Consider the following 18,536-nt stretch of genomic DNA (forward strand, 5'->3'; position numbering starts at 1 on the left):
GCGCCCCCCGCCCCAGCGAGCAGCGCAGGGGCGGGAGGGGGAAAGAGAAAGTTTTTGTGGGCGGGGGGAGAGCTGTGCAGCCGGATCGTGGCGGGGGGGAGCGGGCGAGGCCGGTGATTGGGCGGCGCTCGGAAGCACTTTGTTTTTTATGCTAATGAGGGCGGAGCGGGGCTTGTGGATATTTACGTTGAGGCGGGAGCCGCCGCCCTTCATTCACCCACATGGTCCGCGAGCCCGGCCGCCAGCGGCGGACCTGCCTTCGCGCCACTTCACCCCATCCCCCCCCGCCGCCGCGTCCCGCGCTGGGTGTGGGGGCGGCGGGACGCCCCGCGAGCGGAGCGCCGAGCCCGGGAGAGGGGGAAGATGGTGGCGGCCGTTGACGGGTGAGTGGCGCGCCTGGCGCTGACGGGGAACCTGTTGTGCGCGGCGCCGGGGGGGGGGGAGGGGGAGCAGGGCGCATGGCAGCCGCGGCGCCGCCCGAGCTCTCGCACGGGGCGGGAGGGGCCGGGATGAGGGAGATTTGAAAAGCGAGTGCGCCGCGCTCGGCTGCCGCGCCTCCCCCAGGTCCCCGCCGCCGCCGCCCGCGCAGCCCCGAGCGGGCCGGGATCCAGCCGCGGAGGCCTGGCCGGGAAAGTTTGTGCTGCGGCCCGGCGGGCGCGGGGGAGAGCGGGCGGCCGGGGAACAAAGCAGCACGTGGGGCAGGGGGCCGCTGCGGCCCTGCTCGCCGCCCGCGCCGGGACAGCGGGGCGAGCTGGGGAGGCCGCGGGTTGGGCGCGCTGGGCGGTCCCGGGGAGCAGGCAGCGCGGCGGGCTCCGAGCGCCTCCGGGCCGGGCCCCTCCGCATGGGCTTTTGTTCGCAGGAGGGGCGGGGGCGGCGGGCTCCGCTCCCCAGGCGGCTGTGGGGGGCGGGGCGGGGCCGACCGGGCCCCTCCTGGCCGGGCGGGACGCGACGCGGGCTCCGGGAGCCCCGTGCTGCAGCCCTTCCAGCCGCTCGCTCGGTTAATTACGAAATCCGCGGCAGCTGCGGGGCCTCGGCGGCGCCATGTTGCCGGGGAGGCGGGCGGGGGACATGGCGGCGGCTGCGTGCTGGGGCCGATTGTTCCCTGCTAGGCCCCGAGCCGCGCGTGGGGCAGCGGCGGCCCCACGAGCCGCGGTCTCCTTCGCCCTCCTCTTCCTTCTCCCCACTGTCCCCCGCCCGCCGGCCCGCCGCGGCCCCAGAGAGCGGGCACCGGAGCCCTGTGGGTAGGCCGGGCCCAGAGCAGGCGGGGGCGTCCTGCCGTAGCCGGGCTGTGACCTCCCCGCGGCCGCCGACAGCGCCCCCTGGTGCCCACGCGGGGCACAGCCCGCCCTGTGTTCGCCGAGCACGTGCTGCGGGGTGCGGGCCCGGCCCGGCCCGGGGGACTGCAGCACATGGCGCCGGGGCTCCGCGCCAACCGGGCGCACCTGCCCCGGCCCCAGGGATCTGCAGAGACACCCCGGGGCTGCGCGTGCTTCCCCGTCGCCTCCCGCCTGGAAAGGCCAGAACGGTGGTGGTCAGCCTGCTGCAGCCTTACCCGATGTCTCTGGCGGTGGGAGCCGGACAGAGCCCCCTTTTGCATTTAAACACATTGCGAACAGACGGGCCGGTCATATACTGGGCTCGATGGGCACAGGATAAGACCGCAGATGTCATTTAAAAGGAGAATGCTTATTATCTCTTTATCCTGGTAGAGATGGGCAGGAAAGAATGAATGGCTTAACTTGTGTGGCTTTGTTTACAATTTTCACGAAAAGCAAATGCATTTTGATGTTCATATCTTTGCAGTATCGGTGCATGCAACCCTGAAAGGCTTTGGCTGTTGATTGCTCCATGCAAGTTCTGCTGCAACATTTTTAGTTAAAAGGGGTAAGTTGTGAAATTGCATGCTACCTGGAGTTTGTAATATCTTTGAAATGTTCGTGACTAGTCTCACTTCATTTAAGAGTATAATAAATTACACCACGAGCCAGAAGATGGGTTTACAAGACATTACAATTCAGATGGTAGTGTTTGGAGTCCATTGTCTGATAAAAGGAAGAAAATTAGCTTAATTTCAAAGCTTTGGGTGTTTTATTTACTGTACTGGTCTCCAGATTACATAAGAACTATTTATTGTGATGTTTTTCACCTGTTACTCTGCTGCTTGTTATTTGTCTAATGACCTAGTAAATCAGCCAACCTGAGGCAACTCCAATAATCCCTCTTCAGTTTTTAACTGATGCCACTTCAGTATTCTTTAGTTGAACAAGTAATAGAACTATTATATTTTAGTTACCATGCACAACTTCAAGAACAAAGTAGTCTACAGACATTAATTTGATAGGTGATGAGTATTCATACTGATATGAATTGTGTATTGTGACTAAATTATGATGTAGCATACTTTCTGACTTGAGTGCCACTTTTATTGAACTGGAATAGCCTTTTAAAATCTGACCTTACTACTTCAGGAACTATTACCAGTTGAGACATGGCTGTGTTTGAGCAGTCTCTAGTACTGTACTGTTAACAGATTATAATGGATATTTAGTTTTTATTTTTATTACTAGTCTGGCCATATATCATAGATAATTCTCAGGTGTAACGCTGATAACTGACTGTCTGGCTAATCTCAAAGTCAAGATTTAAAACCACTAGGAAATCCATTCCTTTGAATTGAATGTCAGATAGTACATTGTAACTTCTTGTGCTTTGCACATTTGCTGTATTTACTGTTTCGGAGTACATTATAGCAGAGACATCCACTGAATAACTAAATTTGTTCTGTTTATGATTGCAGGCAAACATTTAATTTTCTCCTGTAAATTTAACATTTAAAAATTAGAAGTAACTTCATAACATTTTTAAGTTTTTTGTATACATTTGATGGAATTGATAAAACTGGGGGTTGAGTGGGGAAGAGCAAAAATGTATTGGTATTGCTTATACCCTGTCGTCATCCCTCCTCTTCCCTCCCCCCCATTTGTTTGTTTTTTTAACCCACTTGTTGGCCTGTAGTTTGGATTGATTTTCTCTTTTTGTACTATGCTGAGCACTAATTCAGTTGCTTTTAGGCTAGTTGGCACTGTCTTATTACATATGACAATTATTCAGAATGTGATCAAAGGATTCATTTTGTTCTCCTTTTTCAGCAGGTGCAAATTAGACAACTTCTCCTGGGGAGCTACTGAACATCTGGTCATGTCAGAGTAATGTCAAAGTGCTTACAGTGCAGGTAGTGATATAAGAACCTACTGCAGTGAAGGCACTTGTAGCATTATATTGACAAGTGCCACGGGACATCTTGCAGAACTGCAGTAATTTGCAAGGTACAATGTGGTATTAAGTGCTTTTTGTTCTAAGGTGCATCTAGTGCAGATAGTGAAGTAGATTAGCATCTACTGCCCTAAGTGCTCCTTCTGGCATAAGAAGTTATATCTTCATCCAGTCACTCAGGCCGATTAAGAATATAGATGTTCCAATAGCTGTCTGCTCTGCAGTCCTCTGTTAGTTTTGCATAGTTGCACTACAAGAAGAATGTAGTTGTGCAAATCTATGCAAAACTGATGGTGGCCTGTTATTGTCTACATCAAGAAAGTGAATTTTATTTATTGCTTAAGTATTTTGGTGGTCTTGCTTTCATAGCAGTTCTTTCAGTTTAGTAAATGTGACAGCTTCTGTAGTACTAAAGTGCTTATAGTGCAGGTAGTGTTCAGTAATCTACTGCATTATGAGCACTTAAAGTACTGCTAGCTGTAGAACTACAACTTCAGGATACCTTCCTATCAGACTAACTTTTTTGTTTTGTTTTGTTGAACACTGTTCTCTGGTTAGTTTTGCAGGTTTGCATCCAGCTGTATGATACTCTGCTGTGCAAATCCATGCAAAACTGACTGTGGCAGTGACAAGTCAGTGAATAAGTGAGGAAAGTTGTACCCCTTTCTACACAGGTTGGGATAAGTTGCAATGCTGTGTGTGTGTCTGTAGTATTGCACTTGTCCCGGCCTGTTGAGGTTGGTGGGGACAGAGACTGCAACATCTTCAGTAGTTTGATTATTTTAGGAAGTTGTACTGCATTTTTCCAGAAAACCCAAATTCCTAATAACTTACTTTCTGAACTGTTCCATGTAAACTAATGTATGGCTGGACATCAAATGCCACAGACATTTCTGTATTTGTAAATTTTTTGTATGTTTACTAAATTAATGTTCAATAACAGAGTCTCATTTTTCTTTTGTGGGTTCTTCCTGTTGTATTGAGTGCTTGCTTATAGTTAATCCTCAGTAGCCATGCTAAAGGGAAATGAGTCAAAAAGCTTTTGGTTTTCAAAGATCTTTCATGCAAACTTTACTTAGCCTAGCCTGAGTCTGTAGCTGACACTAAAATTGCATAAAGAAGTCTGCATTTTGTCTTATGACAGGTTTTTAGTTCACTTCTAAAATTATTTTTAAGTCCTTAAAAACCTCTGTTCTAAATTGGCAATAGAATGAATATGTAATTCTAACTTAAAATTCCATCCAGAAATCTGTCAGAGGTTCCAGAATACCAAGTTTAAACCTGAAAGGCTAAATCTGTCCTTCAGTCTACTCTGGAATTTTTTGTATGATCATACAACAAATGTCATGTATTGTACACCTTTCTATAACCTTGCATTCGTGTGTAGTATCCCAGTTCTGTGATTGTCTGTCACATAAATACTAAGTAAACCATTAATACAGTACGTTACATAGGTAAAAAAATAACAAAAGTGCAGCATACCTAGTCCATCTAAATTACTGTTGTAATTAAATGCTTTATTCTTTTGAATTCCATCTAAGGAAAAGGATTGGGTGAAAAAGTATATGGTAGCTTGCTAATTGAAATAGACATATTCTCTCTAAGGTAGGTGACTGTCAATAGATAGATTTGACCCATTGCACGTTTCCCTAAACTTCACATAGTCCTGGTTGTGCAGTCCATCCTACCATTGCTCCAAGTTTGTTACTGAACTTTAAAAAAACAAAACAAAAAAAAACAGCTTTAAAACAGTATTTATCAAAGGCTTAAAGCTACTAGAATAAAGCCAATTTGTGTTCCAGTTTAAATACTTGTCATGTATGGCTATTATTTCAATTTGCAATTTTAGATTCTGGCTGTTCTGTTGAGGTCAAGAATCTGTAGGAAGTGGCTTTTTTTCACTTTACCTTTGATCAAAAATAACAGTTTACATTTTTATGAACTACCAATCCCTCCTCTTATCAAAAGATAAATAAATAAAAAAACCTTCATGCACAGATCAAGCCTAGAAAATGACATACTCAAATATGAATACCTTGGATAATGTTAAATGAAGTATTACTGCAGCTATAATACACTTTGAAACTCAATGTAGTGTGTTTTTCCCTACCATCTTCATAGTTAACATTGCTATCAACCTTCTACCTCCCTACGCTGTTTTATATATTAAATATCCAACTGTTATAGGCTGAATTAAAAGAAACCGTCCAAAAACTGGAACTTTTTTGGCACATAAGCTTCCCAAATTCTTCCCCAGTTATGTTGGGAATTGGGCAGAAATATTGCAGGGAATCTTTGTATGTAACTCAGTAGCGTCACTTAAAATGCCTGTGTGTAACTTGCAAAAATGTGTTCTGTTTTTGAATCTGAAGTGTGACTACAATTTAGTATGTAGAATTTCTTGGGGAGCACCTGACCCTTAATTTGTTGGTGTAAAAGGAAATGCTCTGCTACTCTTATGCTTTCTGAAGTGTGTAGAATTGTAATTCAAAAATTAGTAGTTTAGATAAGTAGACAAGACAAAAATATTTTGTGATCCAGGAAGCAACCACTTTACCTTGATAAACATTGTCCCTCCCTTAAACCAGAGATTACTAGTTCTAACTGGTGATCCCAAAATAGATTGCTAATGTAACTGGTGTGGAAATTAGAACCAATTCATTTGCTTTTTTTTGCAGTACAGCATAAAACAAATTTGTGAGCCATAATTCTTCAAATTATGGAGAAAATATGATTATAGCATATGTGTTCTCTTAAACACATAGGCAAATTGTGCCCTTAGTCACAGCGCAGTTTGTCTATATTGTCTAATATAATTTTACTTCCATACATTTTCAATTTGAGTTCTGTTTAATTATACAATTTACATCTGTCAGATATTTTAACTTAATTCATGTTTTTCTTAAATGTGCTAATAATCAATAGTAGTAGTATTATGTGTACTGATACATGCTAAAAGGTTTGCATAGTTGCTGTACAATGACAATATTTGATGCATTGTCAACTGCAGGACTGCCTGTAAGTTGCAGGCAATTTTAAAAGATTAGATTTCCAACTAACATGAAATCATAGAATCTTAGAATATCAGGGTTGGAAGGGACCTCAGGAGGTCATCTAGTCCAACCCCCTACTCAAAGCAGGATCAATCCCCAATTTTTGCCCCAGATCCCTAAATGGCCCCCTCAAGGATTGAACTCACAACCCTGGGTTTAGCAGGCCAATGCTCAAACCACTGAGCTATCTTCCCCCTAAATGAAATAACTCCTTTGTTTTTCAAGACACATTTTGCAGTCTCAGAAATGTTTGGTCAGAAAAACAATTAAGTAGACAAGGTGTGTGAGGTAATATCTTTTATTGGACCACTTTGTGTTGGTTAGATGGACAAGCATTCAAGCTCTGTGTGCCTCAAACTTCTCTTGCCCACACTAGTTGGTGCAGTAAAAGATAGTACCTCACACATCTTGTCTCACTAATATCCTGGAACCAACATAGCTATAACTGCGCTGCATAAAACAATGTAAAATGAAATCAGTTGTAATCTTGCTATAAAAATTTCGCAGCCCACCTGTGCCACAACTGTTTTTGCATATAAAAAACAAGGCTGGCATTAGGAGATAGCAAGCAGTGCAGTTATCTGGGGCCTCATGCCACAGGCGTTCCCACATAGCTAAGCTGTTCAGGCTTCGGCTTCAGGCCTATGTGGTGGGGCTCAAGGTGGGGCTTTGGCTTTCTGCCCTAGGCTCCAGTGAGTTTAGTGCTGGCTCTGGTTTGTGGACACCCTTCTCCCCCCCCCCGCCATGAAACCTGCTCGCAGCCCACCAGAGGGCCTCATACCTGAGAACTTCTGTCCGCTTGTGGTGAGGGAATGTTGGGGACTGAAGCAGGAGATGGCTTCTGTTCAGCTGATGCCCAGAATCAGACCAGCTGAATTGGTCCTCAGTGCATTCAGAGCAGAGGTTCAAAGGCTCAGAAAACTGTTTTGTTTTTTAAATAAATGGACATCTTGGAGACGTACCAAAACACAGCATAAGGTGCTTCTGTTGATGCAGTAAGTTCATGGGAGGACTTGGCCTCTAGCTGTTACGCATGCAACATAGGGCACAAACTTGATTCTTTTTTGCAATATTGCTAATTTGCTACAAAAACACACTGCTATTTGTATGACTGTAATACGTAGGAGCCCTAGTCAGACTTGAGCCTCATTGTGCAAGGAATGTTTGACGTAAACTCACTCTAAATGAAATTCATGTTCTTGAATGCACTGTTGTCAAATAACTAATACCCTGTGTGCATGGTTTCATTTATCTATAACTTTTAGGGTGAATGTAGTGCTCAATATGTAATTTTCAGTTTGTTAACCTCTATAGGTTTTTGTGATAGCTGTATATTGGAGAGCAAAACTGAAAATACAAGTTGCCCAGTTTTTTTATATTAATCATTGCCACTCATGCAATGGAAGCACAATTGTAATAACTAAAATAGGAATTAACTTCATATTTTTTTTGAATTGTGATTTTTAAATCAGCTTTTAAAAAAGTGAAGTAGTTTTTGGTTGAAAATGAATGGACTGTTACTGATTTAGTATCTTTAAAGAGCCTTTTTTGGATTCTACAGTTCATGTTTAATGTGAATTTATTATTGATGGTATCCAACTGTTGAAAGCTAGTGTTAACTCTTCAAGTCTTTTAGGACTAAATTGATATTCTGGTCATCAATAGTTGTGTCCAGTGCTTCTATAGCAAACCTGCTGATTTATACATGAGCTCATAACTACTGGCTTTGGAAACTACCTTGCAAACTCAAACTAGCATCTGAAAGTATGCTGGAAAGATTTTGCAGTTGGTTCTTACTAACATTGTGTGAATCTGAAAATCCAGCTCACTTCTGTAGCTGTGGCTTTGCAGTGCTATCAGCTGTAAAAAAGTACCAAAGCAACTTTCAAAAGGGTAAGTAGATATGATTGGTAGGTAGCAGACTCATGAGTAAGAAAGTGCAACCTGCCTAGGCAGTTAATGCTATAGAAACTTCCTCTGTACAACATCTCAAAAGTCAGTTCTGTGCCTCTTGCTATTGAAGTCATCTTCCTGCCTCAAAATAAAGAAATACACTCAAACTTTTTTTCATAAAGGTCCAACAATTTAGAATGGCTTGATAGTTTGTGCTTTCTTTTTAGAACTCTTGTAATTAATATATACTTTTCAGATATGAGAATAACACTTGAGTTCTGAGGCTCCTGTTCAAAAACGGAAGTTGCTTCCTCCCCTCTCGTGGGTCCTGCCCCCATTTTATTATTTCTGGTGGATTCAGAGTAGATTGCTCATAGTTCCAGAACTTCTGTTACGTAGTACTTTAAACTGGATTCAGGCCATGGCTTAATGTATATCTGATACCCCAGTCACACAATATGACATCAGGGTAAGCAATAGTGCATAGTAGTCATATATAGTACTATATTGTCTGCTCCTAAATTTTTCAAGGATTTGGGTGAGAGCACAGCACTTATGCAATGTCAATGGGATGCCTGAGCAAAGATAAAGGATATAATGCAGCTATTACTGGACAACCTTACGACTTGTTTCTTCCTTCATCTTCCTCAACCTCTTCGCTGCAGGAATTCTAATTTTCTTGTAGTGAGCTTTTCTCCAAATGCCTTATCCTGTTGCCTCAATAAAATGATCAACAATGGCATAGTCAGTACTGACCTCGGTTCTCTAGACATCAGAATCAATAGTGCAATGGATGAAAGATGGGGTTGGAGCGTTTTTGCACCTTTGAGTGTCAGGCTGAAACAACATTACTCACAGTTACCTCACACTTGGTGTCTTTAGCCTTCATGGCTCTCAGCTTTTAAAAAGAATTTAGATCTTTGTGCAAAATATGAGACTGCATTGCAGGCCGAGTTTTAAGTCCCTCTGCTAAAGCGTCTGGTACTTGCTACTGCCAATACTGGACTATAAGAACCAGATCAGTGGAACCATCATGGGGAATAGAACTTAAAAGATAATTTGCAAAAAGAAAAGGAGTACTTATGGCACCTTAGAGACTAACAAATTTATTTGAGCGTAAGCTTTTGTGATCTACAGCTCACTTCATCGGATGCATTTTTACATTCATCGGATGTAGCTCACGAAAGCTTATGCTCAAATAAATTTTAGTCTCTAAGGTGCACACGTACTCCTTTTCTTTTTGCGACTACAGACTAACACGGCTGCTACTCTGAAACGTAAAAGATAATTGTCATTCAATATTAATGGGCCCTCCAAGGGCAAGCTGATAAGCACCAGTTTTGATAGGACACCCAGGGGTGACTTACCAGTTTGTACTAGGGATCCAGCCGATCTACCCTTCTCCAACCATCTATGTACTTTCCTCCTAGAGTGGTTGCTACTGACCTTGGACCGATGGGTCCTCAACACCATCTTGGGGCTATACCCTCCAGTTTCTCTCTACCCCCACTCTCCCTCCCCATCCCTCTTTAGGAACTCCTCTCATGAGAACTTGCTAGAGCAAGAAGTGAGGTGGCTCTTTCACTTAGGAGTAGTGGAAGTGGTGCCTGCAGAGTTCCGATACAAGGGGTACTACTGCTATTTCCTCATCCCAAAGGGGGGCTCAGGCCCATCCTGCACTTACAAGGCCTGAACCAGTACATAGTAAAACTCAAGTTTCGTATGGTCTCTCTGGCCTCCATCATCCCCTTCCTGGATCCAAGAGACTGGTATGCTGCCTTGGATCTCCAGGACACATACTTACACATTCACATATTTGAGGGTCACAGGTGTTTACTCTGTTTCATGGTAGGACAGGAACTCTACCAGTTCACTGTCTGCCTGTTTGGCCTCTCACTGGTATCCAGAGAGTTTTCACAAAGTGTATGTCTGTGATAGCAGCCTACCTCAGGCATTGGGGCAGGGTCCAGATTTTTCCCTACCTCGACGACTGGCTGATCAAAAGCAGCACCAGATCACAGGTACAGGACCACGTAATGCTTCTGTCCATGTGCGCTACACTGGGGCTGCTGGTAAACAGCACCAAATTGATGGTACTGGTGCAACACATAGAGTTCATTGGCACAATTCTGGATGCAACATCAACCAGCGCCTCCCTTCCACCAGACAGGCTCGAAATCTTGAGGGAGCTCATCAAGGTGGTTACGAGGTTTCCTGTGATGACCACCAGAGTGTGCCTCCAACTCCCAGGTTGTATGTTAGCGTGCACGAATGTGGTTTGTCACACTAGACTCAGGATGCGACCCCTTCAGCTCTGATTGGCCTCAATGTTCTCCCAGTCCAGGGACAGGCTGAACAAAGTCCTCACTGTGCCTGAACCCGTGATAGCCTCCCTCTGGTGGTGGTCCACCCTGGGGAACGTGCTCCAAGAGGTCCCATTTAGGAGCCACCCCCCAACTGTAGTGTTCATGTCCTATGCGTCGGACATGGGGTGGTGAGCCCATATAGGAGATCTCCAGACCTGAGATCTGTGGTTTGCACCAGAACTAGCCCTGCACATAAATGTCAAGGAGCTTAGGGCGGTCCATCTGGGCTGGGAGGCCTTTCGTTCATGCCTTGCAGGCAGGGTAGTGAGTGTGCTCACGGACAACACAGCCTCAATTTTCTCCATTAACAGGCAAGGCGGGGCTTGCTCCGCAGCCTTCTGCCAGGAAGCCCTCAGGCTGTGGGACTTTTGTATACCCCATGATATCAACTTGGAAGCCCACCACTTCCAGGGTGTCTGAAACTCTTAGGCATATCGGCTGAGTCGGGACTTCTCCTCTCAACATGAATGGTCGCTGCACCTTGATTCATAGATACTAAGGTCAGAAGGGACCATTCTGATCATCTAGTCCGACCTCCTGCACAGCACAGGGCACAGAATCTCACCCACCCACTCCTATGAAAAATCTCACCTATGTCTGAGCTATTGAAGTCCTCAAATCGTGGTTTAAAGATTTCAAGGAGCAGAGAAGCCTCCCTCAAGTGACCCGTGCCCCTTGAGGTGGTGCACAGGATTTTCTGAATGTGGGGCACTCCCCAAATGGACTTCTTTACGACCAGATAGAACCGCCAGTGCCCTCAGTTCTGCTCCAAGGGACGCCTGGCCATGGCTGTGATTTCTGACATCTTCCTTCTGTCCTGTTCGGGTCAGGTTTTGTATGCCTTTCCCCGATTCCGCTGATCGGCAAGGTCCTGGACAAGATGAAGATGGACAGGGCTCGCATCCTTCTGATCACCTCGGCCCAAACAGCACTGATACAGGACACTCATGAGCCTGTCAGTCGCCCCCCGATGGCTGCTGCCAACCTACCTGGACCTTCTCAGGACCAAGGTCACCTCCTCCACCCTCAACCTAGCAGCACTCCACCTCACAGTGTGATTGCTCAATGGTTAGGCCAGGAGGAGAGAACATGCTCAGAGGGCATCCAGCGTGTCCTCCTGGAGAGCAGGAGGCCCTCCGGACGTCAGGCCTACCTGACAAAATGATCTCAGTTTTTCCGGTGGGACCCTGATTGGGGCATCTCGCCAGTGGCTACCCTGATCCATCTTATTCTGGATTATCTCCTTCATCTCAGAATTCAAGGCCTAGCGCCTTCATCTGTCAAAGTGCATCTGGCAGCCATATCGGCCTTCCACCCACCGGTACAGGGCCACACAGTATTTTCTTACACCTGATTGGTCCATTTCCTTAAGGGCGTGGATCGCCTCTTTCCTTATTTAGAGCCCCTGGTCCCTCAGTGGGACCTGAACTTGGTTCTGGCCAGGCTGACAGGACCTTCATTGAGCTGCTTGCTACATGCTCCTGGTCCCACGTCTCATGGAAAGTAGCCTTTCTTGTGGTGATCACATCCACTAGAAGGGTCTCGGTGCTCCAGGCCCTGACCTCCAAACCACGGTACACAGTGTTTCATAAGGATAAGGTCAAGCTCTGCCTACAGCCTTCGTTCCTCCCTAAGGTGGTCTTGCCTATCATATGTCCACTGCTCTATTCTGAAAACAAATTAAGTCCTCAATCTTGTGTTATGAGCTGAACATGTGTTTAACATTTCCCAGGGCAAGGTTTTTTTCCATTACAAATAATTCCCCTGTCTAGGAAAGGTGCTTGCTGCTTCATTGAAGGGTCATCACAGAGCAATCTGGAGTCAGAATTATTGTCTCCCAACTGTTGACCCAGACCCAGGGTATAACATTTTTTCCTATACGTGGGCATCAGCAAGGTTGGTGGATCTGCAGCTGTTCAAGCTTGGCACAGGGCTAAAGGAAGAGACTGTTGAAGAGGGGGTGCTTCTCCGAGAGCACAGGGGCAGACCATTGCCAAATGTAAACAGGTGTTGCAGGAGAGAGAGGGGTAGGAGGGACTCGCCTTGTCTGAAATGCTGACTTTCAGAAAAAGTGAGATCAGTCTAGGGAAAGTGTATCTCAGGACTCTTGTTGTTTTTACAAATAACTCTCTAGTACTTTTAGAAAGTAAAGTGACTGTAGTTAAGAAATTCCTTTACAAAGACTGTTCCTTGATTTCCTGTCAAAATAGAACTGGATACATTTATGGAGGCTAAGTCCATTAATGGCTATTAGCCAGGATGGTTAAGGAATGGTGTCCCTAGCCTCTGTTTGTCAGCAGGTGGAGATGGATGACAAGAGAGAGATCACTGATCATTACCTGTTAGGTTCACTCCCTCTGGGGCACCGGCATTGGCCATGGTTGGTAGGTAGGAATACTGAGCTGGGTGAACCTTTGGTCTGACCCAGTATGGTCATTCTTATGTTCTTGCATTGTCTTTGAAGGGGTTAAATTAGAAACCAGCAAAGAATGATTTAGACAAGGTATCTTTGTATAGGAATGTGCCCTAGAGACCCAAAGCTAGGAACAGTGACTAGACTCTACCCAGAGCCAGTGGATTTAAAAACATTTGGAACTCAGTGATTTGGGTCCAAGTAGAAGAAACTGGTGTCTGGACTGTGTAGTACCATCCCAGGTGGTAACAATGGCCATACAGCAGAAACATTATAGTAGTAGTTTTGGCAAATATCCACACAGGACACCTAATAGAACTGTAGCTGTACAAGTGCATTTTGGGATTCCTGAAACATCTACTGCCTTGTGTACAGCACTGTTACTGTAAGCAGATGCTTTGGGGTAACTTCAAGAGACTGTCCCATTGAAGAGAAGGTTGTTGTGTTAAATATACCGCAAATAGTCCATTATTCCCCAGGGCTGGTCATTATTGCCAGCATAGATCACACCAAAAAATAGTAGTATTTGCCTTTATTTGGGAATAGCAGACAGAATTGAAGAGAGAATATCTCAAAGATGGAGTTATGAAGAAGAGTAGACAGGATATTACCCTAAAGTAATAACCTGTGGTCTGCCTGATTGGACATTAATGCTTATTGTAATGACTTTCTAGCTATGACCTTTGCCCGATTTAGAACGATGGTTTTTGACAGCCTCAGTTTACTCAATGGTGGGATGTTACAGTACTGATAAAGTGGGATGAGCGGCTGAAGTAGTAGGAAGGATACTTCCTACTATCTCTTTTTGTAAAGTTTTGGCTTGACATAGTGTTAGCTTAAATGTTTGAAAGCTTCTGTCCCCTGGACAAGAATGCTTAACACTTTGTGAAAGCTAGCTACCAATAGTGTACCATTTGGTGATATGTTTTCCATAGGCAAGTGTAGAGTTGAAACATTGGACCATAAATTCAGTTTTGTTCTAATCAGGGGCTTATACAGTACTCACAACCACTATGCCCAGCAGAAGTGAGGTTTCACAGAAGCATGTGGTTTGATATTTAAAATGCTTCTCAGGTAATCTAAGTGGCTGTGAACAGGGCTTCCACACATTTAGTGGAACTGATGCAATTCACTTGTTTATTGGTTATCCACTTTTGGAAAGAGAGAAGTATGTCAACAAGAAAGCATACTACTCTGATATCACAAGAGACAGTTCTTCGAATGATGGTCCCTATTGTATTCTGTGGAGGGTTATGCACCCATGCCCAGAGCTTTTTAAAGTAGTATCATTCAGCGGTCTGCAAGTGTGCCTGTGTATTGCCTCATAGTTTCGCCCAAGGTGATAAAGGGTAAGATGGACCATCAGTGCCTCCAGTTCTTTCTCTCTGTCCCATGGTCCAAATTAGAGCTTTTGTTGCCTTTTCATTCTTACTGATGCATTTTCAACAAATTTTTAGAAAAATCGATTTTATTTGTTCATAGTTAGGATTTTGTTTTTTTAGAGGTAACTTCTAGTTTTGTAGTAGTTGATAGGATTAAGGACTTGGGACTCTGCTTTGGTGGTTTTCCCACCAAACAATCCCTTCTTCCACTCCCACCACAGTACTTGGGCCTGGGTACTGGATTATGCCAAAAATACTGGGCTTCAAAATCTGTGCTTCCTGCCCTAGCTTCTTTTCCGTTAGCAATGAGCACTGGTGCTATTTTTACTGTTTTGAGAGAATCCCACATCACATCCAGGTGCAATATCTGTGTGTCTCCTTCCTTACCCGTACACAGGAAAGCTGAGCTCTTCTCCTCAAAAAAGCACCTCATGGAGGCTGCCATAGGACTGAAATCAGATCCTGGCTCCCCATGCATCAGCCCTAGCAACCTAAGAGCGCTCCCCCTACTGCGGGCCCTCCATCCAGCTCTGCCAGTACTGCCCAGAGCCTTGCCATGAGTCACAGAAACATGTGTTTAAGCATGGCAATAAGTCTTCCTCCAAGTCCTAGAAAGACATTGCACCATCCACAAGTTCCAGCCACAGAGGAATGACAAGTTCCAAGACTCACAAGAGCGACACAAGGCCATGCTTCTCACAAGATCCATTGGTACTGATCCCAGGCCTTTGTACTCTGCCTACTTCGGCTTTGTCAGTATTCTATGAACTGTTGGTTCTGAGACAGATGTCTTTAGTAGTTCCAGTCCCATCAACAGACCAGATACTACTGATTCCATGGAGATTCGGGAATGTTCCTGGCCCCCATGAGCTATTTGCTTTAGAGCAGTGGTGGGCAACCTGCAGGCACCCGGGCGTTCCTGGCCAATGGGAGCTGTGGGAAGCGACAGCCATACAAATGTAAACAAACTGTCGGGTGGCTCGCCAGCAGATTACCCTGATGGGCTGCAGGTTGCCCACCACTGCCTTAGAGGGTCTGAAATCTGTGTGCTCCAGTGCACTCACATGCTTTGAGGGCCCCTTCTGCCCATGCTACTTCTGCTAACTATACCACTCTTAACACACCCTGTTCCAATGACTCTGTTGGAACTGCTGTTTGTGGAGGTTTCCAATTTTGAGGCTATGAATGTTTGAGACAGCCTGTTGCTCCCGTTCTGAAAGCATGACTACCAAAGGGTTCCGATGGCACTGTGGCAGTTGCCTACTCTGCCTTACCTCCAGAGCTGGTACCTGTCTTTGGACACAGGCTCAACAGCAGCAGAATCAACTGGGTTGGCCATATTGGAGCTTGTGGCCTCAGTATTTGCCTTCAGTGCAGTCCCATTCAACTCAAGTGGATTCCCACATCTCTGCCCCACAACCTTTGTCCAGTAGGTGTTCGGAAATGGGGTTAGATGATGCATTGATTACCCCAGCTCCGATGGTACCGGCTGATCCAGAGAGACTCCCTTTGTCATCTACAGATGCTGCCAGGTCATCAACAACTCCCTTCCCACCAGACAATTACTGACAGTTTTATGAGCTACTATGAAAGAGAGCCAGTGCTCTTGAAATCCCACTAGAAGAGGTGCAGGACAAACAGCATCAGTTACTAGATATTCTTCATGCATTGGTGCTAGGTAGGGTGACTGCCAATCAATGAGGACATTCTTCAACCATCATGCACTGTGTGGCATATCCCAGCCATGTGCCACTGACCCCGAAGGGGGCAGAGAAAAACTACTACATCACCCCCCAAGAGATCAGATTTTCTATTTTCACATCCTCCACTTAACTCCTATACAGGCTGTGTCTGAGCTCACCAAACACCACTCATGCAGTTCTGGATCTCTGACTACTTGGCATTGATGGCAAAGTATGACTTCATAACTGAATGGCAGGATGGAAGAATTAGACAAGCTAGTGATCTGGAACTGTAATCCAGCTGAGGAGAAGACCTTTCAACCATAAGGTCCTTGTCTTCCTCTACTAGGGGCAACTGGCTACATAGTCCAAAGAGGTAGCTCAAGCATCGATGTCCCAGCTGCTGCTTCTACTCTTCTCCCTAGAAATGAGCATCAATCAAAAAATTGACTTTGCACCATATTCGGTCCCCGGAATTAATAGGCCGCATCGATGCGGCCTCCACATGAGCTTATCTGTCATGGTACAGATTCCAGAGCCTACTGGATCAAATAGCCATAGTGACCTCCAATCCTTCAGTTTTAGCCAAGACCTGCCTTTCCCTCCTAGGGCACATGGCGGCGTCTACATAAGTCACACCCTTCACCCACCTGCACTTTTGCAGTCTACAGCTATGGCTGCAAAGGGTCTACTCTCCTGTACACCAATCCATAGATATTATACTCAACTTCCCACCAGAAGTCATGTCCTCACTTTGGTGGTGGACAGACCCGCTACAAGTCTGCTCCAGGCTGCCATTTTTGCCGAGCGTGACAGTCATAAAGGATGCATCACTTGCAGGCTGGGGTGCTCACATGGGAGATCACATGATGACAAGGCACCTGGACCACGCAAGAGGCCAGGATGCACAGAAACATACTGGAACTTTGGGCAGTGCAAAAAAATATGCCACGTGTTCTTAGCAACTATCCACTATTACCACATCCTCATCATGTTGGACACCACTGACCCAGTATCAGACACCAACAGCAAGTGCACCAGTATTGCTCAAGAAGGGGAATCAGTCCCCACTCACAGGGAGACTCTGATTGTCAATTGGTTGAACTGAATGAACTATGCTTTTCCTCTCCTACCACGCTCCCTCCACAGACTCCAGCAGGGGAGAGCTATGGCTATTCTGATCAGTCTGTTCTGGCCTTACCAATTATGGGTCTCTCTCCTCTGCATGTCAAAACATCCTCCACTTCAGACATTCCCAGAACTGCTGACATAACAGGCTCAGCCACCCAAATTCAGGGACATTACGCCCGAAAGCTTGTTTTTTGGACTGACACCTTCGTTAGCAAAAGAATGCTCATTGGCAGTGCAAGATGTCTTCAGTAGTTGAAAAAGGACTCCAGGAGACTGTCAGGCCAAATAGGCACATTTCACTTCCTGGGCCCCAATAGTAAGGGCTTGTCCCCGAGGTGGTGGGCATCCCAATGTTCTTAGAGGAACTAGACCATCTGAAAACCTCGCGTCTTGCTTTCATTTCCATAAGAGTTCATGTAGCCACCAGTAGAACCTTACACCCTCCTGTGGACAGGCATTTGAGTTTTATCCACACCTGAACTGCCCAATTCTGGAAGGGCCTTTTATGCAAATACCAGCCCATTCAACTTGTCGCTCCCTAATGGTACCTCAACCTAGTCCTTACCTCATTAATGAACACTCTTTTCAAACTACTGGTCTCCTGCTCTCTTTCTTCTCCATGAAAGATGCTTTCTTTGTTGACATTACTTCAGTGAGAAGGGTTGGTGAATTGGGAGCCATGAAGGCAGACCCCCTTTTCACCACGTTCCCTAGAGACAAGGTCTCACTCTGATTGCACCCTAAGTTCCTATTAAAGGTGCTTTCCTGATTTCACCTCAACCAACCCATACATCTACCTACCTTTGTCCCCAAAACTACATGTCTCTAATGAGGAATGGTGACATCATTCCTTTGATGTGCATAGAGCTCTGACTTTTTACCTACAAAGGACAGACATTCCATAAGCCTCCCAGGCTATTTGTCACCATAGTGGAGAATATAGGGCAGGCCATTTCCACCCAGAGAATCTCTAAATGGGTCTCCCAAGTGCATTACATGCTGCTATAGATTGGCAGGATGCTCCCCACCTGGTAGGATACCATTCAACAAGAGCACAAGGAACAACCACAGCTGCGCTCCATGACGTGCCCCTTGCAGATACATGTAGCTGCCATAAAATGGAGTTTGGTGCACATCTTTTCCCTCCCACATGATTCCACAACAGACACTTCATTTGGTGCAGTGGTCCTCTGTTCTACAGTTCCATCATCTCTCTTTTCCCTTCTATCTAGGTACTGCTTGTCAATCACTAAAAAGAAGGAGAGGTTACTTACCTGTAATTGGAAGTTCTTTGAAATGTGTGCTCCTTACCTGTATTTTGAACCCACCCTTCTTCCCCTCTG

The 18,536-nt window shown here is 45.7% G+C and overlaps 1 long non-coding RNA gene across 1 annotated transcript; it reads left to right on the plus strand.

Annotated features, from left to right (window-relative positions):
• The first annotated feature begins 1,691 nt into the window (after nt 1–1,691).
• Nucleotides 1,692–4,213, plus strand: LOC122457979. The gene is made up of 2 exons (XR_006277784.1): nt 1,692–1,884; nt 3,150–4,213. It is a non-coding gene; the product is annotated as an uncharacterized LOC122457979 (long non-coding RNA).
• The last annotated feature ends 14,323 nt before the right edge of the window (nt 4,214–18,536 follow it).

The sequence above is a fragment of the Dermochelys coriacea genome, chromosome 1, assembly GCF_009764565.3.
Source record: "Dermochelys coriacea isolate rDerCor1 chromosome 1, rDerCor1.pri.v4, whole genome shotgun sequence".
Taxonomy (NCBI): Eukaryota; Metazoa; Chordata; order Testudines; family Dermochelyidae; genus Dermochelys; species Dermochelys coriacea.